Source organism: Alligator sinensis, unplaced genomic scaffold (assembly GCF_000455745.1).
Source record: "Alligator sinensis unplaced genomic scaffold, ASM45574v1 scaffold832_1, whole genome shotgun sequence".
NCBI lineage: Eukaryota > Metazoa > Chordata > Crocodylia > Alligatoridae > Alligator > Alligator sinensis.
In genome coordinates, this window is record NW_005842057.1 from 2,268,122 (window position 1) to 2,291,009 (window position 22,888).

The window sequence follows — 22,888 nt, forward strand, 5'->3', positions numbered from 1 at the left end:
ATCCCTCGACGAACCCCTTCCCTGCGCGCTTGTTCCACGAAGCCTAGCAAGCTTCGTGTGTGTGTGTGTATCCAGAGCTCTGTCCGAGTTATTTCAAGAGGCTCGAGTTTTCTGCGGGTCTTGTTTGAGTTCGTGTTGTGGAGCCTAGCAAACTCCACGTGTCTGTCTGTAACTGCAACGCAAGCAAGTTTTTCCTGCCTGCACCTCGACCATCTACGGTGTAAGTAAAATAAACTTTAATCAACCGCTACACGTCCGTGCCTAATTCTAGTCCGCCGGCCTGCATTCCCCGGCCCACACACCAGGGCTGCTGGCCACAGCCCACCGCGCACCCCCAAGGGCCTCAGACCGCTCCCGGCCCACACAAGATATTCAGTGCACATAAACCAGTTTGAAAATGGCTGAAACTGATTTGATATAAACCTGGTTGAATGTAGTAGCAGACTTAACTGATCTGGATCAAACCAGTTTATGCAATGTCTGTCCAAGACCCTTTGCTGGTTTAAGCTAAACCAGACACCCCCAGCATCCTAACATGCTCTCTGGGCTGGGAGGGGCTCTCAGCTCCACAGTAGGGCTGGCTCCTCCCCTCTGCTTCCTGGCTGGAGCTCCAGCAGAGGCTTTCAGGCACAGCAGGGTCTGCAGGCTTCCCCATGACCCCCTCCACTCTTCTCACCACTCACTACTTAAGCAAAGATCCCTTCCTCCTCTCTCCCACATCACAGACTGTAGCCAGCATGTGGTATGCTAGCTAATGCTGTGTGCGGCAGATAGGACAGTGTCTGCTTAGGGTTTTTTGGAGGTAAATCAACAGCTCAGATGGCAATGTCCCTGCATTTCTTCCTTTGGAAAAAGCTGTTTAAGAAGAGCTTGTAATGAGTGAGACTTTGTTTTCTGATGGGGTGTTAAATGCTGATAACAGAGCTGATAGATGCTCTGTTATCAAGGCAGTGGACTCTTCCCTAATCACAATGTCCTGCCCACAGTGGCCTGCCCATGCTCCCCTCAGCTCAACCCTGTGGAAGGGAAGGGAGGCAGCTTCCAGCTTCTAGCCTGTGCTGTCATTTCTGGAATGACAAGGGAATGTCTATCCACCTCCAAATCGGTTCAAGCTTGCAGGTTAGACTAACCTGCAAAGATTGAATCAATTCAGGCTCAGGCTTTTTGCATGTCTGTCCCTAGCCCTTATGTTCAGTCTTAAAAGCTATTCAAATTCTTTTCACTCAGCATTTGCCTTAGGAAACCATTTCAAAACTTCACTCCTCTGAGAGTCAGAAAAACTCTGAAAGTTAAAATAATTCAATGCCACTTCTATATCTAAGTCCCTTAGCTCTTAAATCCATTCAGCTTCCTTAACTATTTGCCTTAAGTTTTTCAAAGTTAGCTCTTCTGAAATCCAGGACCCTCACTACAAACTTATTCTTGTCATTCCTGCAAGTTAAAATAAAGTGAATCAATTCATGGTCACTTGCTTCCAAATTATTTTCCACATATTCTCCCATAATGACACAAAGGCCCCTGGAAGATGTTAAAGGAGTGATGGCATCTGATCTGGGATCCCAATAACCGTGTTTCCTTCCATGCCACACACATAGGAGACATGACTGTGAGATCCTGCATCAGATCCCATCAGGCCATACTGCCATTGTGGGGGAAGCCAGATTCTAGGCTCCCCTCCACACCAGCAAGTAGCAAGCTTAGCTCCCTGTGCTCCCACGGTTGTTAGCCCCAATGCACTGAGTGGTGCTCCCAGCCTCTGGAGCACATGGAAGTCTTGAAAGGCTCTCATGCTCCAGAGGATGGGCACTGGCACACATTGAGTCAAAGGTGTCCCTGGAACCAGCCCCAAAGTTATCACATGCATTTTGGGTAATTACTTTGTGGTTTATTCTTCACTTTACCATACCATTAATTGAATGAATATGTGACCCAGCCATTACTTAAGATGTGATTAACCAGTCCCCAGCATTTCTGATTGCCTTTCTTAAGTAGCTCCTCACTCAACATGCAGACTTTTGTGGAATCCCTTCTGAAGCACCAAACTCTCTCCATGTGCTGTAGCATCTATGTCCTTAACTTGGGACTGTGGATTTTGCTACAAATTCAGGCACCTAAAGTTAGGCACTAAATCACAAAATACTTATATGTCCCTTTAGAAAATGGTACTGAGGCATTGCTGAAAATTGTACCCTATATTTTATTTACTTTTTATACATTGGCAAAAATAAACTTTGAAACAGTGAAAACAGAGAAATTAACATCCATTACTTAGTTGCATCATCATTTTTCCACTGGGTTTTCTTTCTTTTATTCACCATAATATTAACCAAAACTTTTACTTAACTATCCATTTTATTAAATTGTGTGATGACATATCTTAATTATGCATTTGTAAGTATTTAAACTAATTCCATATGCTGTAGTTTAGGTATACAATGATCTCATTATAAATCAACACAATGCCATACAGGAAAATTTGTTCCACATTTGAAATATTCCACAATTGACATTCTGCTTGAAAGTTAATGTAACTGACAATCAGGCTTAGTACAGGCATTCAAAAAGCCCCTGGAAAAAGTCCTCTGTTACATATTTAAAGCACTATAAGTTAGAGTGGGAGTGAACTGAACAGACATTCACTGCTTGGTGGGATGTGGGGCTTGAAGCCTGCCTGCATTGGTCAAGGCCATCAGATAGGGGATGTTCCCGCACACCTCTCAGGAGGCTGACAAAGAAACCACTCTCCCAAGCGGGGGTGGGGGGGAGGGAACCCCCATACTGCCCAGCCTCCCCCTCTGATTACTGGGTCAGGTCTTTGGGGATGGGGATGGCCAGGCTGGATTCACATAGCAGGAGGGTTCCCTCCTTCTCTCCCACCCCAGCCTCTTGTCAGTTGTAGCCAACAGATGAAGCATGAGATTCCCCAACCTGACTTTTGGCCATGCCAGAAACTGGGTGTGGGGGGAGGGAGCCCCCATGTTGCATGGACCCAGCACCCCCCCCCACCCAAAACAAAATCTGACCCAGCAATCTGCAAAGGAGATGAGCACCAGCTGAGACTAGCAAGCTGCCCAGTATGAGGCCCCTGGGATCCCGGAGGAGTGTCACCTACCTTGACTCAGGATAGGATGTGGTATGGTACAGACATTTGGTAAAGTACACTAACCTAAAGCACTTTAGGATGATACCACATCCATCCAGGGTTAACTTACAGTGGGATCCACCATTTTTAAAGTGCTTTATGTGCTGTGAACATCTGTTCTGTTACATCTATACAGCACTTTCTGCATGCTTAACATGCAATATGTATAACATCTGTATCTAGCTTTAAGTATTAGGAGGTTGTGTGATACATGAGATAGGTGCCACAATCCAGTCCCATTTGTTTTTGGGGGTACTTTAAATAAGATTTAAAGCAAAACGTAGATGCTAAAGTTCCAAACAACAATCCAGTTCGACTTTGTTCCATAGCTACAAAATGCAGAAGGCGCCACCTCCATTTTGGATTTCAAAGTTCCAAGTGCCTGATTTCTGAACATGCGCCGGTGCTATCCAGTTTAATCACCTTCATCAGTGCTGTCCAACTTACAGCCCATAGGCTGCATGTGACCTGGGAGGGGTTAACTTGCAGCCCCTGGGCTCCCACTTCCCCTATCTCTCCAGCTGTTGCTGAAACTGTGGTCTCCTGTTGCCCACTACTTCCATTTGCTTCTTTTTCCTGCTCCCGGACCTGGGGGTGGAATGGCTTATGGAGACCAGGGAACCCAAGAAGGCCCTGCACAATGCGGAGAGCCTGGGGGAGGTTGGGGGGGGGGGAGCCCATGTGGCAGCAGGAGCCTGGGGGAACAATGTAGCACATTGTACAGCCCTGACCTAGATGCCTAAACTCCCAGAAGGACTGAATCAATTCAATTTGCTTGGATTATGCCTAGTTCACACTGGCAGCATTGTTTCCCACTCAAAAACACAGTGCTGCTAATAGCTACCTTTTGCCCAAAATCTACTTAATAAAGCACCTGTCCTGAGGCAACTGCAAATACATCTCCTTCCAACAGCGTGCCTGAGTCATCGAGTTTGATAAGAGCACTATCCACCCTTCCTGTTGAATCTGGACCACTGGTAGTTATTCAAGGTCCATGGGGCCGAAAGAAGGGGAAGCACGCTTTGAATCCTAGTAGTTATCTGTTAGGGAAGAGGCCTAGGATCTAGTCCCAGCTCCTAGGTTTAGTTCTGGTTTTTAACCAATGACTCTCAAATATAAAATGCATAAACATGGGCCACTCGTAGGAACAACAGTGTTGTTTGTAGGACTAGCATAGATATTTGGAGAAAAAGAAGACATTATTAAAGTTCATTTGTATTACAAATCCAAGTCATTTCCTTGTACTTCTAACATAAATGTTTTAATTCCCTTCAGTCCTTATTACTGAATGTTTATTAGCAGTTATCATTTCACCTGACATATAGGGGCAGGTGACAATATTTTTTTATGTCCACTTCAAATAATATTCTAACAAGAACTAAAACTGTGCACTGACCTATAAACAGAATGAACAAGAACTTGGGAGAGCAGAAACATTTGCAGTTATTGCACTGAGAAGGAAGGGTTTATGCTGAAGCAGATTACATTTCCTAAGCCTGACATTGTGTAAATAAAATAAAAAGTCAAGATACCAGACCCTTTTCACTTAACTGACCTTTTCATTTAGGGATTAGCACTAAGCGGACTTAAATCCAATGATCAGGATGTGATTTGAGAACTGTCTTTTTGTTGTATTGTATTTATGTATTAGAAAATATGACCATGTGAAAAGAGAGTGGCTATCAAAGCTGATATATGATACCATAGGCAGAACTAGTATACCTACAGTCAAGGTTGCCTAACATTCTCCATTATAGCAACAGGAGCAAAGGACAGAGGAGAATAGGAACAAAGAGATGTAAAGACTGACTGAGATAACAGGGATTGAAGTGTTTACAACTATTTGAGGACACTGCCCTCCAGAGCTTTAAACAGAGCCCAACATTTTAATGTTCTTCTATTATGGTAAATATCTGTGAAATCCACTTGATAACATTGCAGTAAACATTGTGGTAAAAATGGAGAATCCAAACCATGCAGACCTCAGTGGCACTGGGGGAGGATCAACCACTGCTGTCAAGAGAAAGTGATGTATGGTGGTGATGGATGTCTCCATCCTTCAGGGCACAGAGGTATCTATCTGCTGGCCTGACCTGTTGGCTTTGGAGGCCTGCTGCCTACCAGGAGCCTGCATTTGAGATATCACAGAAAGGTTGCCAAGACTCATCCAGCCCTCTGACTACTATTCCATGCTCTTCATCTACATGGGCACTAAAAAAACTGTCAGAGGTGACTTTGAGCAGATCAGAAATGGCTGTATGAATCTAGCCACAAGGGTGAAGGAGATGGGGGCCCAGGTGGTTTTCTGATCTGTCCTTCCAGGCAAGGATAAAGGTACAACTAGGAGCAAGCATATTATGGAGGTCAACACGTGACTGCATAGATGATGTCACCAGCAAGACTTTGGCTTCTTTGACCATAGGGTTCCAAGAAGATGGACTGATGGGAAGAGATAGAGTCCACCTGATGAAGGGGGGTGGGGAAGAGTGTTTTTGCATACAGGCTTGCTAACCTAATGAGGAGGGCTTTAAACTAGGTTCACTGGGGGATGGAGACAAAAGCCTAAAAGTAAGTAACAAGCCAAAGGACCTGGATAAAAACTAAGCAAGAGAAAGCAATAGCAGAAGCCTTAGCAATGTTCTCAGGTGGAAGATAGGAGAATCAGTTAGATGACAGAATGTGAATATATTAATGCAAGAAGCATGAGGAACAAACATGAAGAATTGGACTCTCCAATACAATCACAGAATTATGATGTAATTGGGATTATGGAGATGTAGCGGGATAGTTCACATGCCTAGAGTATGGTCATGGCTAGGAATAGTTTATTCAGGAAGGATAGGCAGTGCCAAAAAGGAAGGTGTGTTGCCTTATCTATGTGATGTACATGTGTTCTGAGGTGCAGTAAGTGTAAGGTGGGCCTGTTGAAAGCCTCTTGGTAAAGGTCAGAGGGGAGAGCAGCAGAAGGGATATCATGATGTGCATCTGCTATAGGCCACCAGCCAAGAGGAGGAGGTGGACAGGGTCTTCTTTAAAGAACTAACAGAGACTTCCAAATTGCAGGACCTGGTTTTCATGGAGGACTTTAATTACTGAGACATCTAGACAGGAAACACAGCGGTGCACAAGCAATCCAGCAAATTTTTGGAGACTGTTGAGGATAACTGTTTGAGAAAGGTGTTTCAGAGACCAACTAGGGGGAATTTCTTCTGAACTTGCTGCTTAACATAGGCGGTAGAAGGCCAGGTCTAAATGGGCTTAGCCCCCCACCCCAACATGGGACAGTGGTAGCAATGCAGAGGGCCACAGGGCAGGCCAGGTGTGGGCTCCGGGTAGCTGTGGTGGGGGGTGGGGAGGTGGGGAAGGGGCACGCACAGGCAGACATGCAGCTGCAGCCTGCAGCAGCCCGGTGACATATAGAGCACTGCCTGCCACAGCACATAAGTCTGTCATGGAGAAGGGCCATAGGGGGGCAAATCAAGGCCCCGGCGGTGAGGGAGGGAGTCGGGCATAGACAGGGGAAGGGGCTAGGGTGAATGGGGCCCCAGGACTGGGGCAGGTCGTGGGATGCTCAGAGCCTGTGTGGCTTGTTGAAGGGTGGGAGCGGGGGGAGCTCCCACCACTGTGTGTACCTTGGCAGAAGCCTGGGGGGCACATGTCTCCTGGATCTGTGCATGGGGCAGAGGCAGGCTGCCTCTGTGGGCTGGGCTCTGGGCCTTGCTGCCACTGCCCTGGGAGCAGCGTGATGACATGTGCGCTGACTGCACCACATCCCCTGCCCTCCCAGTGGTGGCAGGCACATGGCATTGCGCCACTCCCAAGGCAGTGGGGCACAGAGCCCAGCCACATGTCTGTCGAACCTGCTCTTGAATACTTCAAAGGATGCAGATTTCACAAGTTCTCTAGGTGGCCTTGTCAGGGACAACCCTTCCTTGAGCAGGGACTGGACTAGATGACCTTGTAAGGTCCCTTCCGGCCCTCTTTTCCTATGATCTTGTTTTCCAAAACTGTCCTTTAGTCTATCCAGTGAACAACTTCTTATCTGATTAATGCAGATTGATTCATTGGAACATGGTTGACTGCCTGTGGAGGGACTCAGCTTCTTGTCTTATTACAGACACTAACTCAAAGGGAAAAGCCCAGAGAGCAGAGGAATCACTAATATAACCACTATCTATGATTTATTTTTCTTTTTGGTTTTTTTTAACACATCATTTTGTTAAAAAACTTGAAAAATTATATTTGAAAAACCCTAATACTAAAAGAATGATTAGATTTCTTAGTTGAGCACTGAACAGTTAGGACAACCCAGATTTAAGGTTGCCTGTCCATCTCCACTTTAGAGATGGGGAACTGTAGCAGAGAAACTAGGGATTAGATCCACTAAAGGATTTAGGAATTGTCATGCCTAAATTTTACATATTGCCAGCTACTTAAATCCAGAGCATCAAATAAGGCAGCTCTGCCCCATGTACCACACATTCAGCGAGTTGGCATCTGAGCATAGGATTTACAGCTCCTCAGATAAATGCTGAGGAGAGGGTTATGTTTTAATCTGTGCCTCTTTCCAGGATGTAGGCATCTTACTCCAGGCTGCAGGATGTTTCCTAACTCTGACTGGGATTCACAACCCCTGAACGCTCCAGGTTCCAGTGTCTACTCCAGTAAATACATACAAAAAATAATTCTTTCATTGTATTCAAGGAATATTGAATTAAGTTACAAGTGAATATAACTTGCCTGATTAAGAAGATCAAGGTTTGACCCATTCTGTAATTGATTTAGCTTCACTATATAAATAACACTAAAACAACCTATGTTTTATATCAGGAGCAATTCTCAAGCAAATCCGATGAACCCTATAGCAGTGGAATGCACAATATTTATATGTAATATTAGCTCCATCAGGAAAATAAATGTTGAAAATTAACAAAAATTGATTGATGCTCCCTGACTGCAAGACGTTGTAATATTTTGCAGTATTGCAATGTGGAATAACTTAACTACATGAACACCAGTTCCTCCTGTACAATTGCAGTTGTGATTCTAGCAGCATTATCAACCTCACACATGTTTACCTCAGGGATATTTAGCAAGCCATAATTGACTTTTGCACAAAAACAAAGCTGCAGGCAAGGTTTAATCCATTTGGGCTTGCTTTTTCACCAAAAATAAATAATCATCTAAGAGAATTTTAACTAGATCATGTATAAAAATCATAGAATGGGACGACCCTATTCAGCCTTTTCAGTGTTATATATTTTTCCATGTTTTTCATAATCAGCAAGTCTTCAAACTATAAAGCATTGTATAATTTAACATATTACAAATAGTGTTCAGAATTTCTACTTCCCTTAGCAATGCTTCTTTAATTGATATTTAATCAGGGTGTATTATATCACAGGGGTACAGCTTAATAAAAACCTCATTGCAATTGTGTTATCAGACCAAATTTCAGCTGACAAAGTTAATGCTAGATAATGGAGATTGTAAATACACTATGCACATAGTACCACATCCCAGGATAAAAACCTGATTTAGAGTTGTCAGTATAGTTCACTCTTCAGTTAAGGCTTTGCCTCATCAGAACTCTGCTTTTACACAGAGCAGGGGATGCTAGGCAGTGTGCTCCAGTGAAGCAGAAGTTAGGAGACTCGGGATAAAACCCTGACTTCCCTTAAGGCCATGGCAAAATTTTCATGGACTACAATGAGATTAGAATTTCATTTTGGGTTCTATCAGAATCTGACTTGGATTCACTGTTTGAATTTAGGAAAGTCACTTATTGTTTCCTTTATTTCCCCTTCCAGCAAACTGGCAATGATCAGGCTTACTCTTGCAAAAAAGCTTTGCAGGATGTGAGGGAAACCATTCTATTTGTTTTGAGTATATTACTATCATTTGAGAGGCAGAACTCAGTTGCTCTTTTAGTGAATTATAGAAAATGTTCTCTATTTTTACATGTAGATTCAGACAGACTTAAGTGAGAAGATCAAGAGAAGTGTTTTCTTTCTTCCTTTCAGATACAACATTTTATGGAAATGTATATAGCATATAACTCTGCTTATGTTAATATTCTTTTCATGCAAGGCAGAAAATTAAGATTTTGACCCCTCAAACACTGATGCAATTATTATCTAGTTGCTCAAATTTTTTAAATGTTGCACACCCTTAAAGAAAATTGGGGCCTCAAGAAAACTGGGGCCTAACTCACTATGCAGGTGGAATGAGAGGTTGATTGATCATGGGATGCTGCTGAATGCACAAAGTAAATAGAACAAAAAGAAAGGAAAATTAAAAATGTCAGTTGTAAAATTTCCTGATTAGACGTCACCTGTAGCCATAGGATCAAGAACAACATTTCAAGGCAAACATCATTTCTTAAATTAGCAGAATCCTTCTAAATCTTGACTGGCTCCTGGAAACGTAGATTTCCTATTGGAAAACTTATGACACTACTGTCCAGCTTAACAACAAGCAAATTAAGAAAGCTGGTACAAAACTTGTATATACAATATTTTTTTCTGCCTGTTTTTATCTCTGTGTGCATGAACACCTACTAGGAAATCACCAGTTAAAAATTATCACCACAGAATTTTAGACGAGTAGTGCAAGTATTTTAATATCTCCTAAGGTTTTATCACAATTTATTACGTTACTAGATGGTAACGTAATAACCTGCAAAGTAACCTGCAAAGATGGTTTTGAAAGTAGGGTGAAATCCATGTTCCACTGAAGCCAAGGGCAAAACTCCCAAAAGTAATAATGGTCTGGATATCACCCCAAATGTGCTGAAAGCGGGTTTCAGTATTCAAGTAATAAAGTCAGTAGTTTTGCTTAATGTTTTTCAAGGAAAAAAGATAGTGGAGGCAAGAGATAAACTGTAAAAGAGCAAGGCCAAGAAGAACTCCAGAAGAGTCCCCTGATTCACAAGAAGAAAACCTAGAGAAGCCTTTTGGCAAGGACATGAGGAGGCAGGATGCTAAAGATCCAATAAACCAAGATATTCTTCGACAAGAAAGAGGTCAAAAGCTGAATTAGTGTGGGTGGAGATATCCTGCAGAATGTCTGCGTTAATAACAACTCAGTAGCCACGTCTACGCATGCGCTTAACTGCAGAGTAGACTAATTAGCTGTGGACTGAAGTGTCACAGTCTACACGTGTGACACTATTAGGCCACAATAAACTACTTAATGCTGCCATAATATAATACTGTCAGAGACAGTACTATCTTATGGTGGAGTAATTAACTGTGATTAAACACACATGTGGATGCTGACTGTGGTTGTAAATTGCACCTGGTCAGCTCAGCCAGCAGAGACCAAACTCCTGCCTGCTGTCTAGCCACAAAGCTCAGCACTTTCAGCACCTTTGTGCCCCAACCAGCCCTTCTACCACCAAATGCTGCCACCCAGAGCCCGGGGCTGGCCCCCTGTGCCTCCTGCCAGCCCCAGCAGAACAGGGCCCTGAAGTAAACTACTCTACCCCATTATAAATTGCTGCTGTCCCAGACACACATGTAGATGCTGTACCCAGGAGTCATTTACACCAGCTCAAACTGCTCCAGAGTTCATTGCTTTGAATTAATTGCATAGGTAGATGACCACAGTATGTTATAAAGATAAATGCTAAAAGAGCATCAAGGTTTTGAAGACTTTGTTAGAGGAAAGTCAGTGCATCTTTCTTATTGGTTGCATCCTATGGTGCTGGAGATCTCAAAACAGCAATACTTAATAAATGGAAATAAGACAAGGTGAACTGGTGAACAAGTTATTCACTAATAGCAACATTAATCCTTCAATCAATGTAAATTAAAGCACAGCAGCAGAATTCAATTTTTTCTCCACTATAGACAAATCTTTAATATCTTTCATCTCAGAGACCTAGAGGCACATGCTGAAAACTCTAGCAACACTTTTGAAAATGCCTCCAAATTTTCTATTAATACTCAGAGAATTCTCCCCTAAATGTTAGATCATCATGGTCAGTAGTGTAACTGAGGTGAAGTGGCTGATATAGGAGTTCCTCATGTGCCTTTGGATGGGAGAGGCATGAAAAATAGTCACTGTTGCAGTTGTGGCTGACTGCCCTACCACCATCCGCATTTCAGCAGCTAGCACTGCCCCATATGTCACCACTGCATGAAGCAGAGAGCTTCCCTGCTGTGCCTCTGATCATGGTAAATACATCTGGGAAAGGGCCATGAGAAGGAATTCAGAGATCCACTAGAAAAAAACCCATCCCATTAAAAGAATATAATATAGTCACCATTACAGAGAATGCATTTGGCAAATGGAGATCTTAAATGAACTTAACTAATGGACTGAGATAAACTTCAGACAAAATCTCATATAAAATACATGGCTAGAAAATTGAAAACATGAGCAAGAGAAATGTAATAGAAGTAAAAAGATGGGTTACACTACATTTGTTATACAATTATAAAAAGATACACAAATCATTTCCTTTTCGCTTTATCCAGGAACTACTATGGTTGTATACTCAATAGTACTTCCCAGTGACTCTTACTTTCAGTAAATTATATTAGAATTAAATAAAAAAAATTTATTTTCCAGAAGCATACAATGTTGAGGGTTTTGGTGAAAAATCAAAATCTGGATTTCATGCATAAATTGAATTTTCATGAAGACTGAAAATTTCATGCATAAACTGAAAAATTTTGTCTAAGAAACCTAAATATTGTGAGATTTGGAGATGCCAGTACAGTGTCTCCTGGGGGTGAAGCTTGGGCGTATGCCTTCTTTATAGTTGGGCCTTCAAAGCAAACTATAGCTCCCATGATTTACCAGGGGAAGGAAGAGTGCTGTGGGTTTTGGAATCTGGGATATTCTCTTTTTCAATAAAAAACCCTTAATTTTTCCATGGAAAACAGGTACTTTTTGCAAGAAGCTTTGTTTAGTCAAAATACAATTTTCCTTTGAAAAATAAAGAGAGAGCTTTTCAACCTCTAAAATACAGGTTCCATAACTGTTTAAACATTTGGGAAAAGGGGTAATTATTAGATATTTATCAGCTTAAGAACAGCAGGTTTCCACATTTTTGCAGGGGTATTGTGGGGATAGGATGGAGTAGCATTCAAGAAAGAAAATGCCATCTAGCTGTGATGAAATAGGACTTCTACATGCATTAAATCTCAGGGACCACTCCTCCATCCCCTTCTCAGCTCCCTTCTCTATCTTCCTGTTCCTCAAGCCAGGAAGCTCTCTAGAAGATATGAAAAGTAATCCCGGTAAAGGCAGGACAGAAAGGAAGCAGGACATTGTCACTTACGCATCTGTAAAGAGAGAGTAGCGACCAAAGTAAACAGGATAAGTAAAGGGGATAAGCCTCTAGGTGGGACCTTTCTATTGTGAGAGAACAGAGGAAGAGAAGTCTGGTAGAGGAAGGAAATAGATTTTGAAAGTCGTATGCTAGGAGCTTGAAGACAATGTTACCTGCCTGATATTACAAGTCATGTTAGAAGAGCCAGATATGTTTCTCGACCTAATTTCATTCCCTTTGAACTTCTGAGAAGTGTTACCAACACCATTAGCTTCAGACTGCAAAGAATTAGACCAAGGCTGAGTGGTTTTCAAAATTCTTCCAAATAGTTAAGGGTTTTGAGGTGATTGCTTCTAAAAGCTAATATGACATCATGGTATGATAAAGGCAAAGACTAGCAATCTGATCAGAATCAGTATTGCTACTGACAGAAAAGTAATCAATAAAAGACCTAAAAGGGTAAAATCCCTCTCTAAGATAGTACAAACAGAGCAAAGGAACAAGTAAAAGATCAGTATTACTGGGTAACTCATGCACTATATGTTTGAAAATGTATTTCTTGAATTTATCTGGATATGGCCAATTAGAGAGAGCTCTTACCCTGCAGGGTCCCTGAAGGACTGATTTTTCTTCCTTAGGAATATTATATATTACCACAGGTCTGCAAGTTGACCATCTCTTTTACTTTATGCATTCAGGAAACAACATTTATATGACCTGTCAACTGCTGACACAAGCTTGCAGAAATAAAATTTGTTTTCTTGTATATGAAATTGTAATAAAATATTTTTTAAAGTTGATCATCATTGATAAACTATATACAAGGTGATGATGTACTTTGGGAATGTTAGAACAAGCAACATGTATGTTAGCTGTGTGAATTATTTTCTATGGGATTGCATTATTTTAGGATTAAGGAAATAAGTTAGATGTGGCAGTCTTAAATGAATCACCAGTCTAGCTCACTGATTACCTTGCAGGACAATGTTCTCAGTAGGTAAAGAAAAATTCAAACAAGTAAGTTAGCCTAGCATAAATGAAGTCTCTTAAGTTTCATAAAGAGCAACAAGAAATTGTGGGTAATTTGGTAGTAAGCTACAGCTTCAAAAGTAATAACAAAGAGGCAAGGGAAGAGAAGGTAACCCCAAATCCTCCACTACAGCAAGTAGAATCCATTAATATAAACAGTCTCCCAGTATAATCCATTAAGTTCCTTCAATTATCTCTTCTGAAACCATCTCTGCTACTAGGCCTATCACTAAATTAATAATGGTAAATATGAAAGATTATATCTGACAATGACAGGACACCAATTAAAGATGAGGCAAGCAGATAACTGTCACTGAAAAAGTCTTTTGGTCATTCTGTGTCCGTAACCAGTGAGTTTCAATGAATGATCCTCACATGTGTCCCCCTTTTCCATCTAAACTTCATCATGCTGTGCTGCACATTAAGATCAAATGAACATGTGTCTAGATTCCAGCTTTCCTAGGTGTTGAAACACTCACCTTGGTGTTTTTTGGGCATTTCTCTCCCAGTAGCTTTTATTTCAGTTCCTAGCTGCACTGCATAATGATCAATAACTTAACATACTGTGCTTTTCTCAGTGTTCTGTCTCTTCTTTATTCTGGCAATAAATAAATGAGCCTTTTTTTCTTTTTCTTTTTAAATTTTTTATTACTAAGATCAATAAAATCAGAGTTCTGTTTCTACCCAGTCTCCATTCACCTTAGCCAGTCATTGTGGGGACCTGCTGGTCTCTTAGTAATGGTTCATGTCAAGGAGGTGATTGTTTCTATGCTAAGTTTATCTTAATTGCTTCCTCTGAGATCCAGTCTCCATAACTTGCTACCTCTGTCTCAGCATACCTGATGTATAAAATCACATCTTCCTATTTTTGGCGTATTTCCCAACATGCAGTGAATGCTCTGTAATCTTCAAAAATGATCCTCCCAAGAAAGCTGTAACTTCTGTTCTGAGGAACATTTTTGTCTGTGAGGGTGATTTTTATAACTGTAGTTAATGCTATTTCTAATCTGCCTTTGTTACCAAAGGTTTCAGAGAGGTCATGGCATCTTAAATTCAGGCTCACCTTGTCAGAAATATTCTATATATGTACAAGGTTTTAAGCGTTCTTCTCGTCCTGTAACAACTATCATCTTCTCCAGGTGTCTCTGGATTTACTGAGACCCTTGTGCTGTTACTCTAATCTGAGACTCCTGGTAGTAGTTTCAACGACACAGACGAATCACTGTGCACTCCAAGAGCTGTAAAAGGTTCAAGTTTTAAATGAAAACCATTAACTGTATGTTATCCAGGAAATAAAGTGAGGCAGGCTGGATGTTTTAGGCAATATAATGTAAGGAATTGTTATCGTTAGCGCTTCCCCAATAACAAAATTAACTTTAACTATCAGAGGGTCCAGAGAAGGACCACTCGTATGGTTCAGGGCTTGCAGGCAAAGCCCTATGAGGAAAGACTGGGGCACCTGGACCTCTTCAGCCTCTGCAAGAGAAGGTTGAGAGGCGACCTTGTGGCTGCCTATAAGTTCATCACGGGGGCACAGAAGGGAATTGGTGAGGTTTTATTCACCAAGGCGCCCCCAGGGGTTACAAGAAATAATGGCCACAAGCTAGCAGAGAGCAGATTTAGACTAGACATTAGGAAGAACTTCTTCATAGTTAGAGTGGCCAAAGTCTGGAATGGGCTCCCAAGGGAGGTGGTGCTCTCCCCTACCCTGGGGGTCTTCAAGAGGAGGTTAGATAAGCATCTAGCTGGGGTCATCTGCCTATGCAGGGGGTCGGACTCGATGATCTATTGAGGTCCCTTCCGACCCTAGCATCTATGAATCTATGAACCTATGAATCATTTATGCATTCATATGGTAAAGTAAGAAAATACCCTATTCCTATTAAAGTGATGACAAAATAATTACCAATATTTGAAGCCCAAATATTATAACTATCATTCAGACTTCTTCAGGGCTAAAAAATACCCCCTTCAGACTACCTCTTTTAAGAAAAGCAAACTTTTCATAAACTACTGAACAAAAAGCAAAGTGTTTTAAAAAGTGAGTTACCATTCCCCAGGACCAGCTATAAAATGCATTGTAAAAATCTATAGTTACTCAAACTTTGATGTTAATATGTCAATAAAATAAACAAGCAGATTCCAAATAGTTTTGCTTTTTGGATTCTCAAAGTATTAGTAGAATATACACAGCAAACCAAATATTTCTCAGTTAATACTATCCATTTCTTGTATAAATGTGGTGTTTTGAACACCTGTAAAGAAACCCATTTGGGGTCCCTATATTATTAGTCTAGAAAATGTGGTTAGTTTAACCCCAAATACAGGGAAGAATACAGCTACAAAGTTAGGGCCCCTCTACACATGTGTAAGATAGGAGCTGATGAACAATCCACACAACTGTGCCTCTTGCCATGCCACATTGCAAATCAGATCCCATCATGCCTTATTGCTGGTATAGGGGGAGCCTGATCCTGGGCTTCTCCTGCACAGGCAAGAAACAACCTCCTGTGGCTGGGAGCCTCCTCAACTGATGGGGCTCCTAGCCACAGGAGTGCACCATGCTCTCCTGTAGCTGGGACCCCCATCAGCAGACCTGGACTTCCTGCTGTGGAGGTGCCCTAGAGGTCCCTGCAGTAGGGAGACCACAGTTGATGTGGTGTCCCATCTGCAGAGGCACTCCAAGTATCCTCATAGCTCAGAGACTGTATGCAGCTTGTAACAGGAACCCTAGAGCTCTTGTTACTTTAAGAGAGAACTGTAACAGCATGAGCCCAGGCAGCTGTCCAATGGTGGGCTTTTACCCCAAAAGTCTCGCCCCTATCTGTGGTAGAGGCTTGCCTCTATCGGTCTAGGTGTTGTCAATCTCTGGAGCTCATCACTTGTCTGAGCGGTTTCTTTTCCTTTTTCTTCCTTTCTGACTCTATCTTCTACACCAAGACAACTTTAGCACCTTGGCTAACAAGCCGAAGTCCACTACAACGTCTTGATGGCCCCTCCCACATGTCCGCAATCTCACCTGCCATGACTTGTTGTTACGGGAAAAAAATAGAATGCCGGGGCATGTGGGTCTTGACACTTTGGCTCTTGCAATTTGTCTTAGTATAGTGAGGACTCCACCAGTCCCTACACCCTCGCCCGTTCCACTGGATGGTAATTCAGTCATCTCCGCAATCTGCCTTTGATCAGTAAAAAAAAAATGCTCCTTGGGTCTCTAGGAATGGCCACTCAGTATCTCCGATGGGCCCGGTTATACCTCACCCAGCTGGCACCTGGCACAGACCTGCCAGTAATCCTAGCCAGTCTTTTTCCTGGCTTATTGTTCTGATAGTTGTAAACACGCTATCTGGGATGACTTTCCTCTCAGCCTAACGAAAAGGAGAACAAAAAAACAAACTGGCCCTTCTTCTGCCTTTACAGTCACAACTTTGCAGTACCCTTTTTCTTCAGCCCTGCTATTAGGGTCTTTACGGTACCTTCTAACTTGTTTCTCTCCTGGCAGTTCCTTCCGGGTTCTCTCCCCTGGCAGCTCCCTCCACAGAGTTGCTTCCCTTAAGCCCGGTGTCCCTTGCTTCCTCAGCGCCTCCAGCTCTCCCTGCCATCTTGCTGCCTGAATCAGTCTCTTCCGGTTCCTGTGTTGCTCTTTTGCCTGCCCCACATCTCATTTTATCCTGGACCTCCAGCTGACTCCCCCTCCCTCTCCTGAAACACCAGGTGAAGAAGGAGCCCTGTGGAGTTCTTTGCAATACAGGTGAGGCCATTTTACTTCTCTGGGACTCTTCTCTCTCCTCACAGCAGCTAAACAGGAGTCAGCTGTAAGAAGGAAGGTTGCAGGGGAACACCGGTGCTCAGGCAGTAAGCTGGCCCTGTACTTGACCAGGAAGGAGGCTGTGGCTGGGAAGGTGCCTAGAGAATATGGGGCTGCTTTCATCTCACTTGTCCATGCACATTTCCAGGCAGAGCACCAATGGGTGGCATCCACCAGCTCCTGGGGTGCCTTTGAGGATTGGGGGGTGCGGCCCGTGGGGCTCTGCTCAGTGCCCCCTCAGGTGCACTTATTCTCATGTATTGACCCTTTGACCCACACGACACTCCTATCCTGTTTTTTTCATTAGTTGTCCCAAGTATCTTGTTGTAACATTCACCCATTAACCCCCATACAACAGGGGCTACTCATTAGCTGGGTGGGTCTTAGGGCCTACGGTATTTTGAATGTTACAAATATACAGGCAGTAAGCTGCCCATCAAGACACAGGGTGCACCTGCAGTTAGTCTGGGGTACCAGCCAAAAAAGGGAATAAACTAACTGTTAGCAGAGAAGTAGCCAGGGGCTAGCAACTAAGCAGCAGCAAGGGAAGGCAGTCAGGTTAGTAGGCTCAGACTGAATAGCCGTGTGTGTCTGGCTCATGAGGCACCTAACCAGAAGGGGACAGGGCTTAGGGAGCATTTAAACTCAGGGTCTGAGACTTGATTAGCTAGTTAATCATGCCTTTAGTGGAATGTGGAGATGGGGCCTTAGCTGAATATATTTGTAGTAGACACCCAAATGTAGTCACTTAAATTCAGCATTTTAATGTGTGTGCAGCTATCTAAATATAAAGTTAGGCTTCAGAGCAGAGGTTGGGAACATTTCCCATGAAAACTATCCCCTACCAAATTTCAAACAAAAGAGGTGTAGTTTGTACAAAAGGTAGCAGCTTTAGAGATAGGGTTAGCTTTTTCACAATTTCAGGTGCTATTGTGCACTACGGTACCCTACAGGCTGAAGTTATTTTATTATGCTTTGACCTAAATCACAGAATTTAGCAACAAGAGAAAAAATATATCTGGTCACCTTGTGTATTCCCTTGGCAGCATGGGACAATTGTTTTCTCATTATTGTCATCATCACAAATATGTAGAAGCTAAGTCAAAAAATAAACAATTAAAAAAACTCTCAAATACAACTTCAAAAATTACTTCCAAGTTAAATATATTCCTCACAGAACATATGGTTGATGATATTGTGGATGTCTATATAGAAAAAAGGAGTCTGTAGCTTCCTAGATTCACAAATTTGTATGTAACAATGGAGGAGAAAAGCATATCTAATTATTTACAAGAAAAGGGCCTGGTCTGGCATAAACAGGAAAAAATGTTTCATAAATCAACTCTGCACTAACCTTCTAAACAAAAATGAACCACACATTGAGATGCAATTACTTTGCCTTATGTATCAAAGGATAAGGTGACTTGGTATCGAAGAGGAGGCAAAGAAAGAGTTGTTCTTTGTTCTCAATACTCAACACAACAACCTATTATCATGGTAATTATGAACACTCAAATGAAATGCATTGTCCTTGACCCTTGAAGATTTATGATTGCAAGGAAACTTCCCTTTCACTCTTACCACATCTGTGGGACCAGCTACCCATCCCATCCCATGCCAGTAAGTCTCACAACACCCTTCTCAGATCATGTGAGGTCTAAAACTTAGGTCCAGTTCTATAACTGAGTCCAAATAAACAGACCTGTATACCTATGACCTTTTAGAAAGTAATCAACATTAGCAAGCTCAAGGAAGCTGGGATCTGTCCTGGGCCCAATGCTGTTCAGTGTGTTTATTAACAATTTGGATGCTGGAATAGATAGCTTCTTGAGCAAATCTGCAGATGACATGAAACTGGGAAGAACTGCAAGCATACTAGAGGAGAGGTGCTCAAATTCAGTAAGATATGACAGATGCAAAGAAGGGCTGGTGCTAAGAAGATGAAATGAAATGCTGACATATGCAAGGTGCTACACCTCGGGAAGAACAAACAAAAACATAAATACAAAATGGTTGACATCTGGGTGCATGGCAGCACTATGGAGAAATATCTGGGAGTCTTGGTGGACCACAGATTCAATATGAGACTGCAGTGTGACATAGCTGCACAAAAAGCAAATGTGGTTTTGAGCTGCATCAACAGAAGCATTAGATGTAAGACATGGAAGGTGATACTGCTTCTTCAGTTGACACTGGTTAAACCTCATCTCAAGTATTGCATGCAGCTTTGGGCTCAACATTTTAAAAAGGGGTTAGAGAAGGTGGGGAAGGTCCAGCAACAGTAACAAAAATGATAAAGGGTTTGGAAGACAAGCCATACAAGGAGAGGTTGAAGGAAATAGGCATTTCCAGCTTGTGGCACTTAAGACCAGTCTTCAAATATGTGAAGGGTTGCCATAAAATGAAGGGAAAACATTTTCCTCTCTTGTTGCAGAAAGCAAACATGGACCAATGGCTTGAAATTGCAGCAAAGTAAATTTAGATTGGATATCAGGAAGAATTTGTTTACTGTTAGAACACGGAGACAATGGAATAGACTGCCTAGGAAGTTGTGCAAACTCCATCATTGGAAGTCTTCTACAAGAAGTTATACAAGCATTGGTCAGGGATGATCTACAGTTTAATGCAATGGCGCTTAGACAAAATAAAAGGAAAGATTGAGGTGAAATCGACTACAGATTATGATAAACTGATGGATAGCAAATTATATTTAGAGATTTGCTTTCAGGAATTCGCTTGTAGGTAAAGTAAAAATGCATTAGAACAATGGTCCAGAGGAACAGCAACGATGAATTGGTTTCTAAAAGTTTGTTTGTAACAAAATTTCATATTCTCAGCATTCATGGTAGACATGGTGTCTGAAGCCAATAGACAAGCAGGCATGCACATCCTGGGAAATTCAAACAGTGTACCAGAACATGAGATAAGGTGGCATTAAGTCACAGTGACCAGCTGCAGAGCCCCTGGGATTTCTGTTTTTGGTGGATGGATCAAATTAGGAGGCTGAGGCATGCCCAAATTAAGACACCAGTAAATGTCCAAATTAAGATGTGTGCATGTGATGGGTTTGGGAAACAAAGGAATAAGCTGACAGGACAGAACGTGGACAGTGCGACAATCACAGGGAAATGAATCAACAATACCCGGAAATGAACAGCCATCAGGAGAAGAAAGAACACAAGAGGAGGGATTTCAGAGCAGCAAAGGGTCCCCGAGGCCACCATGGACAGAGGGCATACCACCAACCCATTTCACCCACCCCACTGGGTGGGGAGGGGGCTCAGCCCTTCACCTCTAAGCTGTTGACATCTGACATTCAAGAAAGAACCAAAGAGTGAAGCTTGCATACTGGCCTATGTGACAGCCTTAGGACAAGTAGATACAGATTCAGGGGTGTGGGGAGCAGCTATTTTGTTTGCCTTGCCTGCATTATTCTATTATGGCATATCAATAAAAACTGCCTATTATTGAATGGAAGAAGTTGTGGCTGCTCTAAGGGTTTGGGTTCAGCCAGAATAAGGTATCTGGGTCTTAAATCCAGTGCTAACAACAGCATCATCAAGCAGAAGAAGATCTGACAGGCTCCTGTTTCCTAAGAACTGGGTCATTTACATTCTTGTTTCCTAAAGACTGGGTCATTTACATTGTCTGCAAGCTGGATACAGGATGTAAGGCAGGGGTGGGCAATTATTTCGGAGAGGAGGCCGCTTACTGAGTTTTGTCAAGCCATTGAGGCCAACATGACAGGCAACCAGGGGCAGATAAATATTAATTTTCTAAATTTTTTAGGGGCCCCATGGGCCAGATAGAATGGCCTGGCGGGCCGCATGTGGCCTGCAGGCCACAGTTTGCCCACCCCTGATGTCAGGTATATTTTAGCTACTGGCATTTAATTCAGTACTTTACCATGTTTTAATCCAAATTCTGTTGACATTTACCTGGTTTTAGGTATTCTGTATCTAATGACTGTTTGATTGAGGTCCAGTGGATGTCCAGCCATTTCTGACCAAATTTCTTTCCAGAGTTTACAGTGCTTTCGGAGTGAGAGAGGGTTGTATACATACATGGGCGACTGGTGCCTCCTGGGACAGGGGGGGCACTTGCTCCCCCAGTGGACAGTCAGCGACTGACCTATCCTGCTGACCCACAACTGGCAGCACTGGATCGGCTGCAGGGGGACTGCTTCTCCTGGCACATTCCCCACCCGGCACTCTCAGGGTGGGCACCAGCGCTCTAACCTGCCCCCCCTGCCTGGGAACACTGCTGTCAGGGGTGCACCAATGCTCCCAGGGGGTACATGTGCACCCCATACATCCCCTATGCATTGCCACTGTATATATACAAAGAATTCCCTCTAAGTCCAAGTATTGGTGGCCTGATGATATCTCAGGAGGAAGCTACTTTTTAATAAACTTAATACTTGTAGCCAATAGAGCACAGGTCAGCTATCAGGAGATCTGCATGAGGAAAGCATGGTAGATCAATAATTGAGGAACTGGAGTATGTAGTCAGTCAACATGGAAAAGGGCATACAGGTACAAGAGGGTAAAATAAATGAGTAAGATACAAAAGCTCGTGCCATTTATACAAATCATCAGTAAATACTTACACTTGAATAAATCCTCCTTTTTTTTTTAGGACTGTTCATCAGCTTAGCAGTGCAAATGGGGCCAAAAGAAGCCTTGCCACTGATCTGGTTTCTGTGGTATAGTATTTGCCATGTCATTCAACCATGATGCCTTTTATTGTATCTACAGCACCTGGGATTCCAAGAGGGTTTCCTTTCCCTATACTAGCCAAGCCTAGGACTGCTGAGACACATAAATAAATACCTGTGTAAAAATCTGTACTTATTTAAACTGTAGTGGTAGCCATGCTAAAATGAACATAACCATGCAAATCTAATTGCACAGTTAATACCTTTATTATTTATACAAGCATATCCAGGGTGAGCAGGATCCTTCCAGAAGCCTGAACAGAGTTAAATGGAGGTAAGCATGCACTTAGTAATAATACCAGGCCTCCTCTTCTGACAAATCTGATTCCAGAGTGCTCAGTGAACATTTACCTAATTACCTACTAACTTGTTTTTGTTTGGAAATGATTTATAACTACAATCCCATCATTAGCAGTTTTAGTAATAAATTCATAGCTAAGATTTGTAATAAATAATTTTGTAGCATGTTTGTATCACTGTACATTATAACATTAATCTTACTAATGCTAACAAATCTTAGTAAATACCATTATTAGTGTAAAATGAATGCAACACAGAAGGTGAAATACACAGACTATGGCCACTTTTTCATCAGAAGCCCAAATGAAGAGCATTCCGTCTTGCTCTATACATCACTGTATTCCACCTAAGTCCTTATATACATTATGGCTGCTTTTGTGGCACACGAGCTACATTCATTAAATAACAAAACTCCAGGCAACTGCTCTCCTTTAGTTTCACAATACACTGCTCCATGTATTAGCAGACCAGACAGTGATTTACTACGTATGTTATTCTAAATTCAAAAACATGATTCATAAATTGTATTATGCTTTTTTATATCACTTTATCTCTGATTGCTATTATGTGACTTCAAAAACTATAGCCATTACATAGGAAAGAGAAATT

The 22,888-nt window shown here is 42.3% G+C and overlaps 1 long non-coding RNA gene across 1 annotated transcript in view; it reads left to right on the forward strand.

The window, feature by feature from the left end:
* The first annotated feature begins 16,986 nt into the window (after window positions 1-16,986).
* Window positions 16,987-22,888, forward strand: part of LOC112550206 — a 13,314-nt gene continuing 7,412 nt past the window's right edge. The window contains exons 1-2 of the long non-coding RNA XR_003093909.1: window positions 16,987-17,205; window positions 21,901-22,253. This is a non-coding gene — a long non-coding RNA (uncharacterized LOC112550206). The remainder of the gene's footprint in view (window positions 17,206-21,900; window positions 22,254-22,888) is intronic.